We start from the raw sequence: 16472 nt of genomic DNA on the forward strand, positions 1-16472 counted from the left end.
TTTGATAATATTAAAACAATAAATCGGAGTATTTTCTTTCCCACATTTATACCAATTTAATATTTCAAATGAAAAATCATTATCAGTGCTTGGTAATTTTATACTTACGTGGTTCGCACGTTTTTTTTTTATTAAAAATATATAAAATATGTAATGTTAAAGGAGACTACATTGAAATTGTTCTTTTTATTTGATAATAAAAATCACGAGAGCATTATGTTGTTATTTTTTCATTTTCTTATTTTGTATGCAATCTTGCAATTTAAAAATCTAATTCTAAAGCATTCTCTTTCCAAATAAATCCTTTTATAATCGCCAATTCCATGTGAATAAATTGTTCTCATAACTTAACATGCAAAACAAAAACAAATTGAGAAAAATTATTTTTGTTTTACTTTATAATTTTGGGAATATTTGTTCACATGAAATTCGTGAAAATTTACTTTTAAATTTCTCATCAGATTTTGCAAAAAATTAGGCTTTGTGGTTAGCGTATCACCATTAATTCAAAAAATTTCGAATTTAAAATTTTCAATGTATGCAAAAAACTTGAATTCGGCTTGCGCAGACCGCCCTCCGATAAGCAATTAGCATAAGTATAATTTTGATCACTTTCTTCATCCGTTCTGAAACCTAGTCCACCCCCTTTTAGAGATTATGCATTAATTTTTAGGTTCATCATATTCGACATCTTTGGGTGGACTAATGAAGTCTNCACCCCCTTTTAGAGATTATGCATTAATTTTTAGGTTCATCATATTCGACATCTTTGGGTGGACTAATGAAGTCTTCTGCTTAAAAAAAAATATTACTGCTCGTGATCAGGTAGCATGAGTTTAATGAAATGTCATAATTTTATTAAAAGTCAAATGGTTAACAACAACAACGAATGTCATTAAATGAAACTACCTTCTTTTTTGTATCATGATTCTATCATTCTTGTTTGCCAGATATACGTTTCATCAGTGCACTTGTATTTACCATATCCGCATTCGCAAAAGCTCCGCATTGATTATTGCGAATACGAAAGCTATGTAAGTACAAACGAGGGCGGCACTCTGAGAGCTACTAAGTACTGCCCATGTTTTTTTCCGTTAACGAATAATAATATTTTTTTTTGTAGTTGTACTCATAAAAAGACAAGTAAATGCCGGTCGATTTATCATTTTTTTTTATATATTTGTAAGACTGTTAGCTTTGGTTATCACATGTATAGTACAGTACTATGTACGTTGTCATTCCTTTATCATAAATACACTTGGCTTGAATTTATGCTATTCCCACAGTAATTTCGAACAAAATTTACTAACCAACTATCTAACTGCGTGCTCTGTTTAGTTTCACGGTGAATTTTGTTACTTACTTGCTAATCATTGCTAAGGCCCTTTGCCTTGTTGGCGTTCGGTGTAATTTGCATTATTAAATACCTATATTTAGCAATTTGAACAGTTTGCGGTGCTTTATGTGATAGAGGTTGCTCGAACAGTAGCTGTGTGGTGTAACCATAGATACCCAGTAGCAAATATCTACCAAGCAGTGCTTCAAGGTGCATTCTAGTGGTAGAGAACTTTGCATTCGGGGAACGTTTTCCATTTCATTGGATAGATTTGAAAATGCCGAGAAAGGATAATTGGTTTCGCAAGTAATCAGATATAGTTGCTTAATTACCATAGGTTGGAGGTGAATTGCTTAGAAGAGTAAAAAAGAAGGGGATGTATCCGAATTACAACTTCACAAACATCCCTGCCTCCACCAAGAACCCGAAAGCATCGTCCCGATATAAAAATGTTCATTCCTAGTAAGTATATCAAGTAAAAAATGTGATATACGATTATTTTGCGTGTGATTTACCGGATCCAACTATTTAATAGTTTTCGCTAGATTGGGACCTATGATTGCAGTGAAATCTGACATCGCCGAGGAACGAACAATGGTAGTCTGTAGCACCATGCAGACACACCATTCTACTTGGTTATCCCTTGATCCAAAACCATAAAGTCAACAACGTCAATCTTGGTTTCGGAGAACAGTCTTCAACAACACGAGATAAGAATGCCGTTTAGTTCGTTCATGGAATTTCCGCCTACCCCAAGAAAAAACAGTTGACACGATGAGGAGTGACTCGCTGTGTTGAGCGCTATGAATGTGATGTGTATGAGTGCAATTGTGAGCTGAGGTGGAAAGCAAACCTTTTGTTTTCGGGAGAAGAAATTCTATAAAAAAAATTAGGTGACCTAGAACGCTTAAATTAGGAAGAGAACACCTCTGAAATTTGCTGATTGTGGAAAAGATAACGACGAAGTAAAAATAGCGATAGCTCGGATGAAAAACAATAAAGCCTCCGTGGCACCAATAACTAGAATATCAAGTGTACTCAGTCTAATCCGTAAAAATAGAGATACTATGTTCTTAGCCAGATATCGTAGGAATCACGCTCTGTCAAACCAGTGCGTAGCATTTTGTGTTCACAATTCACGCAGTTTGATTAATTATTATTTTTTAAATGAAAGCTAATAAAATTTGCAAGGATACCACTGAAACAGAAGAATCGATTTTCTTCCAATTGCTACTTTTTCTGCATTTGCACTAAAAAATTTAATACAAACAAACAACAATTCGAAAATCGGGCTTAACTGGTCTCTTGCAAGTTTTATTGGCTTTCACTTAAAAAAAAAATAATCAACTTGATTGAAAATTGAAAGCTCGAATTACAGAACTGAATCGTTCAGGTACCATCTTATACAAGAGAATTCAGCTGCTGGTCAGGTTTGCAGCTGGATGAAATGAGAAGCGAATGGGTCTAGAGGTGAACGAGGGGAGGCCGAGGGCATCTCTTGTTATCAAACAATTAAGTTGAGGCTGTGTTGTATATTCACAGATTTAACTGTATGTAATACCATGGCCCCACCGGAGCTAACCACGTAGTTATGGCTGTTGAGTTGGTTATCCCGATAATCCACTTCATTTATATAAAAATGACAGCACTTAACCATTTCACTGAGATGGATAAAAGCACAGTATAGACAGTAACCAACCTTTTTGGGTTGTTGTTGTAGCAGTCGTTGTTGTTGTAGTAATATTCACTCCTGAGGAAGGCACGGGGTTGCGTGCTGATATTTAATTGCCTTCCTCAGACTTTTTCTTAGATTTCAGGGTTGTGTGCTGCATTATTATTAGATACAATAAATTTAAGTATTTGACAAATCGTGATTTTATTAAAAGAAAATTATAAATGGTGTTGAAAAACCAAACAAACGCTCATGCGAAAGCTCTCATTTTTGTGTGTTGTTAAAATTTATACATGGCGTATTGATGGTAATACAAGCAATGTATTCTTTTGTGGATTTTATGTTACTTGAGAATTTAGACAACGTGCGAGCTGCCAGGTTCTGTTATCAATATAATTAACACAAGCTTTTCCGCGTGGTTGCCTTTCAATAAATAGAATAAACAAATATTCGCAAATAAATTAGATTTATTTTATAACTGACAACTAACGTACGCTTTTTGTTCTATTCTCCATTTTGATTTTGACTCTTTATTACCGCCAACAACTTTATGTGTATACATATTTACAAGCTGTCAAAATTTTGCGTAGTCCCACGAACTAGGTAAAAACTATGGCATTCGTATTCACAACGAGAAATCTCAAAATTTTTGTTTGGTCTTTCCAAATTTTCTCTTTTTTATCAGTTGGCAAAGGCCCTCAGTGGCAGCGCTCCGAGCGTTGAGATAGTAATTTCATGTCAATTAGTAGAAAAGTTCCATGTTGAAAAAAACTTTTTATTATGGCGAGAAAATTTTACATTTCTGCTGTGCCAATTCGTAACTTTTTACTGCTGAAAATTTTTGACAGTTGCTCTGGTGCAAAAGAAGTTGAGCAATTAAAATCAGAAATTACACAAAAAATACTTGTCTCTACTGACTTTTATTCTTTTAGAACTTAAAGCTATGCATTTATTAGACGCCTTAGTAATAAAATTAGAACAAAAAAATTCTTCAAAACCGTCAGGCCGGGTTGAAAATTTTCATTCACCTAATAGTTAACAAAAATTTACAATCTTTAATACTTTTCTATCAATTCGCAAATGTCGTTTGCACAAAAAAGGTTATGAAATGCGTTTTATTTAAATCGTTAAGAAAATGAGTCTTTTATGTATACCATTTTATGTGGAATTATTCAATAAATTTCGTTTTACACTATACTTATTGAAACCATTTGGAGTTATACCATGCCCCCACCGAAGCTAACCACGTAGTTATGGCTATTGAGTTGGTTATCCCGATAACCCACTTGATTTAGCGTAGCGTCGCCATATAAAAATGACAGCACTTAACCATTTCACTGAGATGGTTAAAAGCTAACCAACTCGAAACCACGTCGAAAGTCTGATACAACCCTGTGTTTGCCCGCCATCTGTGGGTCATTAGCGTTAAAATGTGAAGAATTCGTTCCCTACTAGTGTTTGGACTCAACTAAAATCAATTAGATTTACTCCGATTTTTGAAAAAATTTGAAATCTACTCCCCTACTCCGCTTGACTTCAAATCTATTCCGTTTTTTTCATTCATGCTATGCCCCTCTTGGTGCCGTTTTTTGAGTGTTCACCACCGGTTTCAGTTAAAAAATTGAAAGTTAGCCAAATCTCACTGTTAAAAAGTAACTCTTTCATAGTAATGCGTCAATAAAGTAACATCGTTATTCTTTGATGTATGGCTGCACAAATTGGCGGATGCAGAACTTTACTTAAGTTGTTAAAAAATATATGAGGAATTAAATTTATATAAAGTAGAAAAGGTTTGCTTTTTAAAAAATTAAGTGTTAGATACGTTCTACTATATTTAAAATGCTAAAAATTACCTAAATATGTAATATATTATCCTTATATTGCCTCGCGTTCTTATTTTGCATGAGTAGAAAATATTTTAGTCAAACAGTTAATGTCAGAAACAAAAATAAAAAATTCAATCTAGTACGGAAAATTGGTTTTTGCTCCGATTTTTGCAGTAATTTAGTCCTGAATCGATTTTGGGCCGAACACTGTTCTTTACATTTGTACTGTTTTATAAACCTCAAACCGCAGTGTGGACAGCAATATTTAGTGATGTGGTTAAGTTCGATTTGAGATGGTTAACTTTTTGGTGGGGACATGGTATTAATTATTTTTTGTTTCTTAAAAGCAACCCTGCGTGCTTGGAAGGCGTGTGTACCAATAATTTCATCCCTAGCATATTCATCCCCGAGGAAGGCAGTCGCCAAATTCACCGAAGGTTGTTTACTGGTTATATTGTGGATAAAAGCTAACTAACGCGAAACCACGTCGAAAGTCTGATACAACCCTGTGTTTTCCCGCCATCTGTGGGTCAATAGCGTAAAAAGGTAAAAAATTCGTTCCTTACTAGTGTTTGGACTTTCCTAAAATCAGATTACATTTACTCCGGTTTTTGAAAAAATTTTAAATCTACTCCGCTTGACTTCAAATCTATTCCGTTTTTTTTTTCATTCATGTTATGCCCCTCTTGGGGCTGTTTTTTTAATTGTTCACCCTCTTGGGGCCGTTTTTTAAGTGTTCACCACCGGTTTCGGTAAAAAAATTGAAAGTAAGCCAAATCTCACTGTTAAAAAGTAACTCTTTCATAGCAATGCGTCAATAAAGTAACTTCGTTACTTTTTGATGTATGGCTGTAGAAATTGGCGGATGCAGAACTATACTTGAGTTGTTAAAAAATATATGTAGAATCAAATTTATATAGAGTAGAAAAGGTTTAGACGATATTGCTCTTTCAAAAATTAAGTGTTAGAAACGTTGTACTTTATAGAAAATGCTAAATATTACCTTAATATGTAACATACTATCCTTACATTGCCTCGGGTTCCTATTTTTTTTTGAATAGAAAATATTTAAATCAAACAATTAATGTCAGAAACGAAAATAAAAATTCATTCTAGCATGGAAAATTTGTTTTTGCTCTGATTTTTAGTCCTGAATCGAGTTTAAGGTCCGAACACTCTTCGCTACATTTGTACTGCTTTATAAACCTTAAACCGCAGTGTGGACAGCAATAGTTAGTGATGTGGTTAAGTTCAATTTGAGATGGTTAACTTTTTGGTGCGGACATGTTATAAATTACAATTTTTTAGATAAACTTACATACTTTTTCGAAATCTCATATTTGAACGAATGAATTAAAAAGAGGCAATGGAGGTGCAGCGGTTCTTTCTTTGCATTCCAAATAATGTGATAACAATCTTCCATTTTATAAAGACTGAGCTTGTTAAGTTACGTAAAATTTAAGCTGTTATTTAATTTTTAATGAATTGATTTTTTATTTATGTTTAATACAGTTAAACCAATATCTACGTTTTTGAAAATTACGTTTTTTTTATTCAAAAATCTTTATTGTCCAGCGCAGAACATGGACAATGCAATCTCAAAAAGATACGCATCTTGGAATTTTCAAGAGTAAAGTGACCAATGCCCCAGCGCGGCATTTATTCGATCCGGTATTAGCTGGTAGTAATAGAAAATAGTGAGACTAAGTAATGGGGACCAATTTCTTGCCCGTAGAAGCAAACAAGTCTGGTGCGAATTCTTGAAACCGGCCGGAATAGCTAGTCTAGGGTTTGAGCGTTATTTGAGAAGAAAAAGAATTTGAAATACCAACCAGAACAAACGGAATATTCCCCTATATTGTCCATCCACATTACTTACCTTTTGCTTGAGCCGAGCTTTTTTTATTGTGGCGTTTATATATATTTGGCTCGCTAGCTGGATTTTTTTTAACCCTGATAGCTGGTCTTCGAGTTGACGCAAGCTTTCAAGCAACAGATAACTGCAGTTTCATCATCTGATGTTTAAAATAGTTGAATTAAATTTTAATAAAATCATGTGGTACACTTTCACTACTGGGCACATATGTAAGTATATATGTACGTATGTATGTAAGTTTATTCGTTTTGTTGTTATGTACTTATTTGAGCATAATATACTTGTTTGCATTTGTTGCGTTACCCATAGTGACGATCTATGGAGGTGAAGGTCTTCGTGACAGTCGACACTTAAGGCCAGTAAGCAGCTCTCAAGAAAGCAAAAACTCCACATAAAATGACGGACAAGAAATGGCTAAGAGATTTTCTTGTGTTAAATCTCCTTAAAGTAGTACGCAGTTCATAAGAAATTTGCTACGCTTTCTACTACGGTTTTCTAAAGTTTTTTTGTGAAGAAAGAGCACAAGACAACCCATGTTTGCATCAGAAATATATGCCCGTTTATTATTTCTTGAGGAAAGAGTGATACCCCGAACACAATGAAAACGACAAGCTACGGACTACAGCTGTCAAATTATTTTAACAAGTACTTTTATGTATGTAGATAAATATTTTGGCAACGACCGGGCTACGCGACGACTGTGGTTGTAGACAGATTAGATCTATTTCTATATTTCCAGCGACAGATAAGGTTCTTCATCATCGTTTATCTCAAATTCATACAAATTCATGATGTCGCTGCCGCGTTCAAAAAAATCACGTCGTCATCGACAAAGCGTTTAGATAATGCAGATAACAAATTGGAAGCTGTGCCCGTAGCCAGGGTTAGAATTACGGCGAGCTTAAATCGGAGTAAATGACATGAAAAATTGTAGCAGAAAATAAAGTCGTAGTAGTAGATTTTTTATAGGTCGCTCGTTTACTGGATAACGTCATAATCCAAAGAGACATTTTGTTTTAGTTAAGTATGCAAAATGGCCGAAAAATGTGTTACACTATCCTCCAATTGTTTTCCTGGAATTTTACCCTATAAACCTAAGACTCTACAATCTCTCTTTAGCTAAAGTAAGGAACCAAATGGATTTTTAATGACAGAGTTATCATTTAATATTTCAAGCAAGGGTTTGCATATTTGAGCGAAAGATTGGATAAAACTATCTTTAAAATGGCGTTTCAACTATTCTTATCGTCGAGAAATTACGAAAGTTATGCCATTCTCAGAAAGAATACCTTCAAGAGGTATATTTATGTTTAGATATAGTATGTGCTACATAAAAATACAAACTAGTCTAATATTATTACTTTATTGTTTTGGAATTAAAAACGTAGTAAATTTAAAATTTTCTCTAAAACTGTAGTAAATCTACTACGATCGTAGTAACCGTTTAACCATTTGCTTGAAAGCTTGTTTACGTTAAAATGGCTTCCGTTAATCCATTTCTTCTTAGAAGCAGTTAATGGTGTTAAACAGATATTAGGGAAGATTAAAGATACTAATAAAACTGTAGCCTTTGATCAATTATGACGTGTTTTAATAATTACTGCTATGCGGTATCTATGTATGTAAAGGCTTTATGACTTTCGATTTGGTATTTTATTTTATTTTTTTTATTCAAATAAAACAATTAATTTTATTAAAGACATTTGAGTCTATATAGTGCGTATCACATTTATAGATCCACTACATATTGACAATTAATTTTAATGTTATTCAATTATAATTCTTTTATAAAAACATAGTTTATTCTTTAACAAATCCGTATAAACTCAACTTTCAAATTTTGGTAAATTTTAGTAAGCAAACTTTAGATTTTCTAGAAAGATTTTGAGTANAAAAAAAAATCATCGTTTTTGTTCGACAATTTATTATTATTTTCCCAAATTTCGGCTGCCTTATAAAACTATTAAAGGTATTAATTTTAAATAAGGAAGTGTCGAATATTTCAAATGGATTGCTCTTTTTACATTAACTGGCACAATATCTCTTTATGGTCCTTACGTATCAAGAAAAACCACTAATATATGTCTGTGGTCATAAGCAATAACCGCCTAAGTCTAAAAAAACGTTTAAAATATTTGGATTGTAATATTAACCTTATCGGGAAACCAAAATATGTTCGTCTATAACTTTTTAAATAGCCTAGCTGGCGGGATGGGGATTTCACATACACATCTAATAAATAGTAGTTGCAGAAATGATAGCATTTATAACTCAATTCTTTCTTAAGTCTACCTAGGCGGTTATTGCTTATGACCACAGATGTTCATATCTGTTTACTTTTGCTATTTTATTAGCAAGATGGGACTCCGTACATGTACTTACATATAAATAATTTAAAACTGATCCATACATATTTACATATGTTCTAAAAATTTTTATACTAGTAGTATTAACAAACAAACAAAAAAAAACCAAAGTACGGAGGTGTGAATGAACCGAAATGTTAAAATTTGAAAGAGTTCATGAAAGAGAAATCGATTAATGTACATACATACATACATTCCTACCAGACCAAATCAATAGATTAACAAAATCGTGTTTTTTATTCGTTTTCAATAAAAGCTTTCAAGCAATAAACGATTAACTTCACGCATAGGCACAGGCAAAAGTGAAAAACAGCAACAGTAAGTTAGCCATTAAAAGAAAATTGATTAGACATTGTGAACAACTTCTAAACATCATGATCATGATAAAAAGTCGTATGAATTAGGGGCCCAAAAATGCACCCAACCAAGTGCGGACAATTAAGTAGAAAAGAAAAACGAATGAATTGGAGCGTTTTTTTTTATTAAGAATTTAAGATTGCTTAGAAAAGCAATAATATGACGAATAAACGTGTTGAAGGCTATTAAAGCTAAATGAGATAGGTTTTTAATCGATTTGAGTGTAATAAATAAATAATAAAAGTCTTCAAACAATGGAGAAAGTGTGAAACATTTTGATATGCTATCGAAGTTACTTAATGCAGTAAATAGTTTGAAGAGTACAGTTTTTTGACAAAAGCACCTGCCACTTTTAGCTACATATGTATGTATAATCAACCCTACATATCGATGGTCCTCTGCAATAACGACAGAACTCAAAATTTAAAAAAATAAAAACTGTTTCCACTGTTAAGAGGCTATTGTCTCTAATCCGTGTCTAATCCATTTCCAACCTTTGCTTAAGTAAGCAGTAAGGATTGCTAAATTAAGGATTAGAGACATGAGCCACTTAACAGAAGTAACAGTTTTTATTTTTTAAATTTTGAATTGTGTCGTTATTGCACAGGACCATCGATATGTATAAAAAACCCTGTTATTGTTTTATTCCAAACACTTTATTAAAAATTAAAAACATTCCACACTTATGTAGAAAATTTTATTAGAAACTATGTAGTGGTGTCTTTGGCTATGCCCAAGAGTTCAAACCTTTCATGAACATAAGAAAATTTAATTTTAATTTATTTTTGCATTTGAAATCAGTTGTTTGGAAACATTAAATTATACTCGCAAAAAATTTATCTGAATTACTAGCGCTGCGAGATTTTTAATCGGTTTTTTAATACATACATATGTACATACATAGGTTTTATTTAGCTTGCCTTGTTTGTTTGTTTTGGGTCAAATCTAGTAATTGCATTGTAAATCCAAGATGGCCGCCACCACAAAATTGCGTATTACATAATTTATTTCAATCCGACAAAATGTGATCAACATTTCTACTAAATTAATGACACTTTATACTCAATATCTCGGAAACTAAACGAGGTATCTAAAAGTGGAGAATGCCATTTTTAAGATATTGATTAGTTTAATATGACTGCATCACTAACTAAATTTTTACTAAATTATCGAAAAATGTTTAGTCAATATCTCGGAAACTAAAAGAGATATCTAAAAACACATAACACCAATCGAAAGACCTTATTTAAAAACATATAACTGCATCTATAACTAAAAATCTTCAAAATTGCGCTTACGACAATCTTTTACCTAGGCGGACGATATGTAGTCAAATAAAAGAAATGTTTTTTTTCTTTCGGTCCCATATGCAGATTTCTTGTCGGTCACAAAAAAATAATTGTGGCAAAATTTCAGTCCTCTTTCTTAATTTTTCAGTTAGCGTGCGCAAAAATAAGTATTTTTAATGAAAAAAGGTTTTTAACGCTAAACAATTAAATATAACAAATAAACTGAAAACAACCTTGCAGCCCATTCAATTCTAGTATAGCAAGTGCAAGTTTGAAGTAGCTAGGATTTACGGTTGATTTTTGGATTCTTTTTGCTGACGTTGTCAGTCATTTTCCTTCATACAAAGTATGTTCGACGACTGGTGAATATCTGATTAAATAATCCGAATATCCGAATAAAAATAAACCGGATAGCAAAATTGACGGATAGTAACCGAATACCCGAATTTTATCCGTATATACGAATATCCGTGCGCATAATAATAATAATAATAATAATAGATTGGCGCTTACACATATGTTAGTGTTTGGCCGAGCTTCTCCTTCGATTTGTGGCGGTCGCCTTGATGCTGTCACACAAAGAGGAGGAACCTACAGTTTTACGCCGACTCCGAACGGCGATTGTATTTTTGTGAGAAGCTGTTTTTCATGGCAGAAATACACTCGGAGGTTTGCCATTGCCTGCTGAGGGACGACCGCTGTTAAGAAAAGATATTTTTTTGCGATGTTGCTTTCACCAGGGTTTGAACCCAGGCGCTGCGGAGTGGAAGCGCGCACTGCTTGCCACTACACCACAGGGGCCGCCGAGCGAATATCCGGTTCAAATGAACGTTGTTGCGTGTCGACCATTGACATTTAGGACTCCATGGGATGCATGCTGAAATTGCCTCAGTTATAAACCGTTGTTTCTAAATCTAAAAAATTCCATAAGTCACTCAGATCACTGGCGACTCTTTTGAGTTTTGACATAGGGCCGCATGTGCCACGGGAACGCAGTTACTTGTGCCAAGAAGTTGTCACTTAAACATTAAACCAGCAGGTCCTATTGAGACACCCACTAAACGTATATACTACATATACATATTTATCTGCATATATCTATACATATGTATGTATGTAAGTACCCAAAAACCCACTTATTTACGACAAAAACTTTCCTCTTCACAATAACATTGCTGTCAGTTATATACAAAATTAAACAATAACAACAACAATAACGTAATTTTAATAAAATGAAAAACAAGGGAAATTAGAATCAAGTACAAATTTTAGTGTTATGCGCATGAATTTAACATACTAATCAGCAACATGCACATGCCAGCGAAATTGGAACAGAAAACCCACAGCGCAACGGACAGACTACATACATATGTACAAATGTCCATATATAATATCATGTCTGCAGATCGCCGTACGAATATACATATGTACATATATGTAAGCAACCAGATGCACGGCCGGATGAGCAACAAAAAGACAACAGCGGACATGTGGACGCGCTGTGTGTTGGCAAGTGGCATGCGATCAGATGAGAAGAGACCCCAATGGGAATGGGGTGAATTGTGTTGTGATGCAAAATACTGCCAGCAGAAGCTATGTGCATTAGGGTTGTCCAAATACGCATGTGGAAAAAGTAAAGCCGTAATTTTAGTGCTCTCACCCCCTAGGATTGTTCTAAATCGCAAAAATAGACACCTGTTTTTTTATTACGAAATTAAAAAAGTATTTAGAGGTCGCTCAAAGCGCTCAAAGTTTTCCATGTATTTTATATTTTCGATCGGACAACTCTGTTTCTCTACAGGAGACTTTCAAACCAACAAAACAACAATTTTTCGTAGAAATGGTAAAGAATACTTGAAAACCAATATTTTCCGATCGGATCTTTTCAGTAGATTATCAATAACAATACCCAATTGTTTATTTCACCATTTTTCTAATTGAGGGTTTAGGGGACCTTTAAAAATGTTTTTATATTAAAATGGTTAAATAAACCATGGGGTATTATTATTGATAATATACTGAAGAGATCAGATCGAAAAATATTGGTTTTCAAGAATTCTCTACCATTTCTACGAAAAATTGTTCCCCCTGTTAAATACATGGAAAACTTTGAAGTATTTGAGCGTAAGTATTTTTTGATTAAAAAAAACAGAGGTATAATATTTTTCGGTATAGAACAGTCCAAGGCGGTGAGAGCAATAAAATTTCGACTTTACTTATTTTGTACCACCCTATTGTACATACATACAAACATACATACATAAAATAACAAAACTATCAACAATAGGGGTATTCTCTGAGTCTTGCAAAGCCCTTGCACGGTTCACGGATTGCACGGTGCACGGATTGCACGGTTTGCAAAGCTGTCCCATACGAAAACCGGTTTTAACCGTGCAATCCGTGCAATCTGTGCACCATGCAAGGGCTTTGCAAGACTCAGAGAATACCCCTAATATTACTGCAACAAAAACAATAACAGCGAAACAGCCAGTAGTGGCAGTGGTAATAATAATGCAGTGCCAACTAGCTACGATGGTGTGGCGTCTGCAGCCCACTGTGTTGGAGTACCCATTGACTGCCTACTCTCTGGTTACTATGAGGCTTCATTGTTGCACGTTTTTTTTTGCTGTCATTGGTGTTCTTGATGGCTGTTTGTTAGCACAACTCGACTGCAATGCGTGGCGCGTGCGTTGCCAACAATGTATTTCCAAACATACTGGCTACTAAATAATTCTACATCTTGGTTTTGTTTTCGTTCTCATTCTATTCACGACATAATTCATTGATGAAATGTAGAATAATGGCACAGCGTTTGCAGACGCAGTTAGTCCACTCAGACACTCAGTCATCAAGCTGATGGCGATGGCACTTGTTTAAATGAATTGAATTGTCCGCAGAGCTGCTGCAAATTCACAAAAGAGCTTTTAATGTTCACAAGTGAAACAAAAACGTAGTTCCCATATTGCACAGAAGCATACCTCTTTTTGTGTCCAATGTTATTAGCGATGGTAGCGATGTTAATGACACTGTAGAACTTCGTGTTGATCTTCATTTATTTGTTTACCATTGTACATATGTATGTGCATACTAGGGATGTTTCGAATGTCATATTTTTCATATTCGCGAATGCGAATGCGCATGTGCGAATGCGAATGCTAGGAATAACATTAAAAAAGCTATAACTAACTTAAGTCATCGTTTTTATTACTTAACAATTTTGTANAAACGTGGGCGAATTTTTTTTGAAAATTTTATTTTTGATACAGAGATGCTTCTAGATACTTATACATGTGTATACACTTCTGCATCCAAAAGAAAACTAAAAAAATTTTCAAGTTAATTAAATAGATTGGAAATTTATTTAACATGGTTGTTTTCACTGTAAAAAATAACAATTTAAGTAAATTTATTAACTGAGCTTTTTTTTAATTTTTATTGAGCTAAAGGCCGTTATTTTGATTTTTTTTTGGAAAAACACCAATAAAGATATTTCAAAATAAATTGTTAATACGCTAGAAAAAAAAGAAAAAAAAAACAAAATACTGAAAATTTTTTAGGGAGCTAAGGAGCAAATCAATTTGTTTTGACCTTTGCTCCAGTTCCGCTCCAGCTAAAATCCTTTGCTCCTTAGGTCCCTGCTCCTTTGCTCCGCTCCGATCCGAAGCCCTGGTTTTAATCTAGTAGTCGAAGTTCAAAAGGGACATATTATATTTAAAATAAAAAAAGTATTTTAGCTGCTTTTTCTCCCATAATGCGATTCACTTAGTTAAGCCAATTTTCTTGACTTAGCCATGAATAAGCTGTGTAAAACGTAGGCTAACTTTTGATTTAAGTCCAAAAAGTGGCTAAACTAAGTTAAGTTGAGTTGGAGAAACCAGCCCTTAGAGGCACGTATACATATAAGGCCGAATACAATGAACAATTGCTCACTTGGAACGATAGCGGGTAGAGCGCTCAAATGATTGCGTGCCAGATCAGTCAATTTATCGTATTTTAGTTTAGTTTTCGTTTTCTTTAATTTCACATTTTTAAATGTCTTCAGATTCTACATCCGAGCCTTCGCTTTCGCTGGAGGAATCTAAAATTATTTCCAGCTTGCTTATAAAACTTTTAGCAGTACTTGTTGAAGGCGCATCAATTTGCTTGATATACTACTTACTTAACCGTTTAGCGCCCGAAGCTAAAAGCCGGCCATTTTAACAATATTAGAGTTTACTCTCTGCCCATGTACACATTCGCATTCGCAAAACATTCGTTTTATTTGATGCGAACGCGAATGTGTAAAATGATGCGAATGCAAATATTCGCAACATCCCTGATGCATACATATGTACGTATGTAGGTGTGTACATGTAGCTTTTTAAATTGACTCTTGTTAATTTCGAATTCGCTTTAATTTATGAACTGTAATTAGATTTTGGATATGTTGAATTAAATTACGTACATACATATATTTCTACACATGTACATACATGTGTAGATAAGTTCCCCTAAATCGACTCATCTCTACATACACACATACATGTATATATGTATGTTAATAAATATTAGGTACCATGATTCAATAATACAAGGTTCGATAAACTGACAGTTCTCTCTCTCGCACCGCTCCCTTAGCAGTGGCACAGTGTTGCTTCTTTGCAAATTTACTTGGAAAAAGTGTAGCTTTGCTGTGAAATAGAAGTATAAGCTTTTGTGCAATATGTTTATTTATATATGCATATGAAGCACATTTAACACCTTGAAAACATAAATTGTTTTTAAATTGGATGTGTACATAAATCTCATAGTAGTTTTATTTTAATTTTGAGTCCTTTTGCATTTTTTATACAGCTAAATAGCATATAAATTACGTAATTCACGTAGATGTATTAATATTTCGTTTAAACTGCCAGATTTCCTACAAGTACATTAGAATTTACAAAGGAATTTCACTACTAATTGCCTACTTTGCGTACTTTTCTATTATCATTTTCGCAACAAGGGATTGCATTCTCCCCCTTTCTCTGTCCTTCGTAAATGCAGCCTTTTGTCAATGCAGCGGCTGTCAATAATTATCTAACCTTGTATTATTGAATCCTGATTAGGTACAGTGAGTATCTAGTGATGTTCCATTTTTTTAAAACCGATTTTCGAATTATTCGAAAAAGGGCAGTTTGGAAAAAATGTTTTGAAAAACTCAAAAAAAAAAACGGTGTTTTACATATTATTCATCCAGTTTTAATTCGCGCTAGAAATCGTGTCTGGAAATGTGCAAAATACACGAAGCAGAGTATTGTTAGTTGGATATATATTTTTATCACAATGTGTGGGTGTCTCGCAGACAGATGCCAATAGATTATCGGATTCAATAAATACCTTCTACTGCTGCTATCAAAACACTAATCCTGCTCCTTACCAACATTTTTGTTGTTATTTCTCTTCTTCTTTATTGGCGCTGTACAAAACAGCCAACTGTGCCAACTGACCCCAATTGGAAATGCCAAGTGAAGCCAAGTCCTTCTCCACTTAGTCTTTCGAACGCAGAGGAAGCCTTCCTCTTCCTCTGTTACCAGAATCGCGACCCGCGTTGAATACTTTCAGACATGATCAGTGTTGCCAGGTTATTGCAGTAGTTAACCCCCAAGGGCATGCCATTTCCCCTTAGATTTCCCATTCGTAGCCCTAAATTTATTTATTGTAATTTAGTTTTTCAATGCCAATTGTAGATAGTGTATTTTTATTGAGTAAACATTTCAGAGGGATTACAT

This window comes from Rhagoletis zephyria, unplaced genomic scaffold (assembly GCF_001687245.7).
Source record: "Rhagoletis zephyria isolate East Lansing unplaced genomic scaffold, Rhagoletis_zephyria_1.1 Rzeph_scaffold_00511, whole genome shotgun sequence".
In the NCBI taxonomy this organism is placed as follows: domain Eukaryota; kingdom Metazoa; phylum Arthropoda; class Insecta; order Diptera; family Tephritidae; genus Rhagoletis; species Rhagoletis zephyria.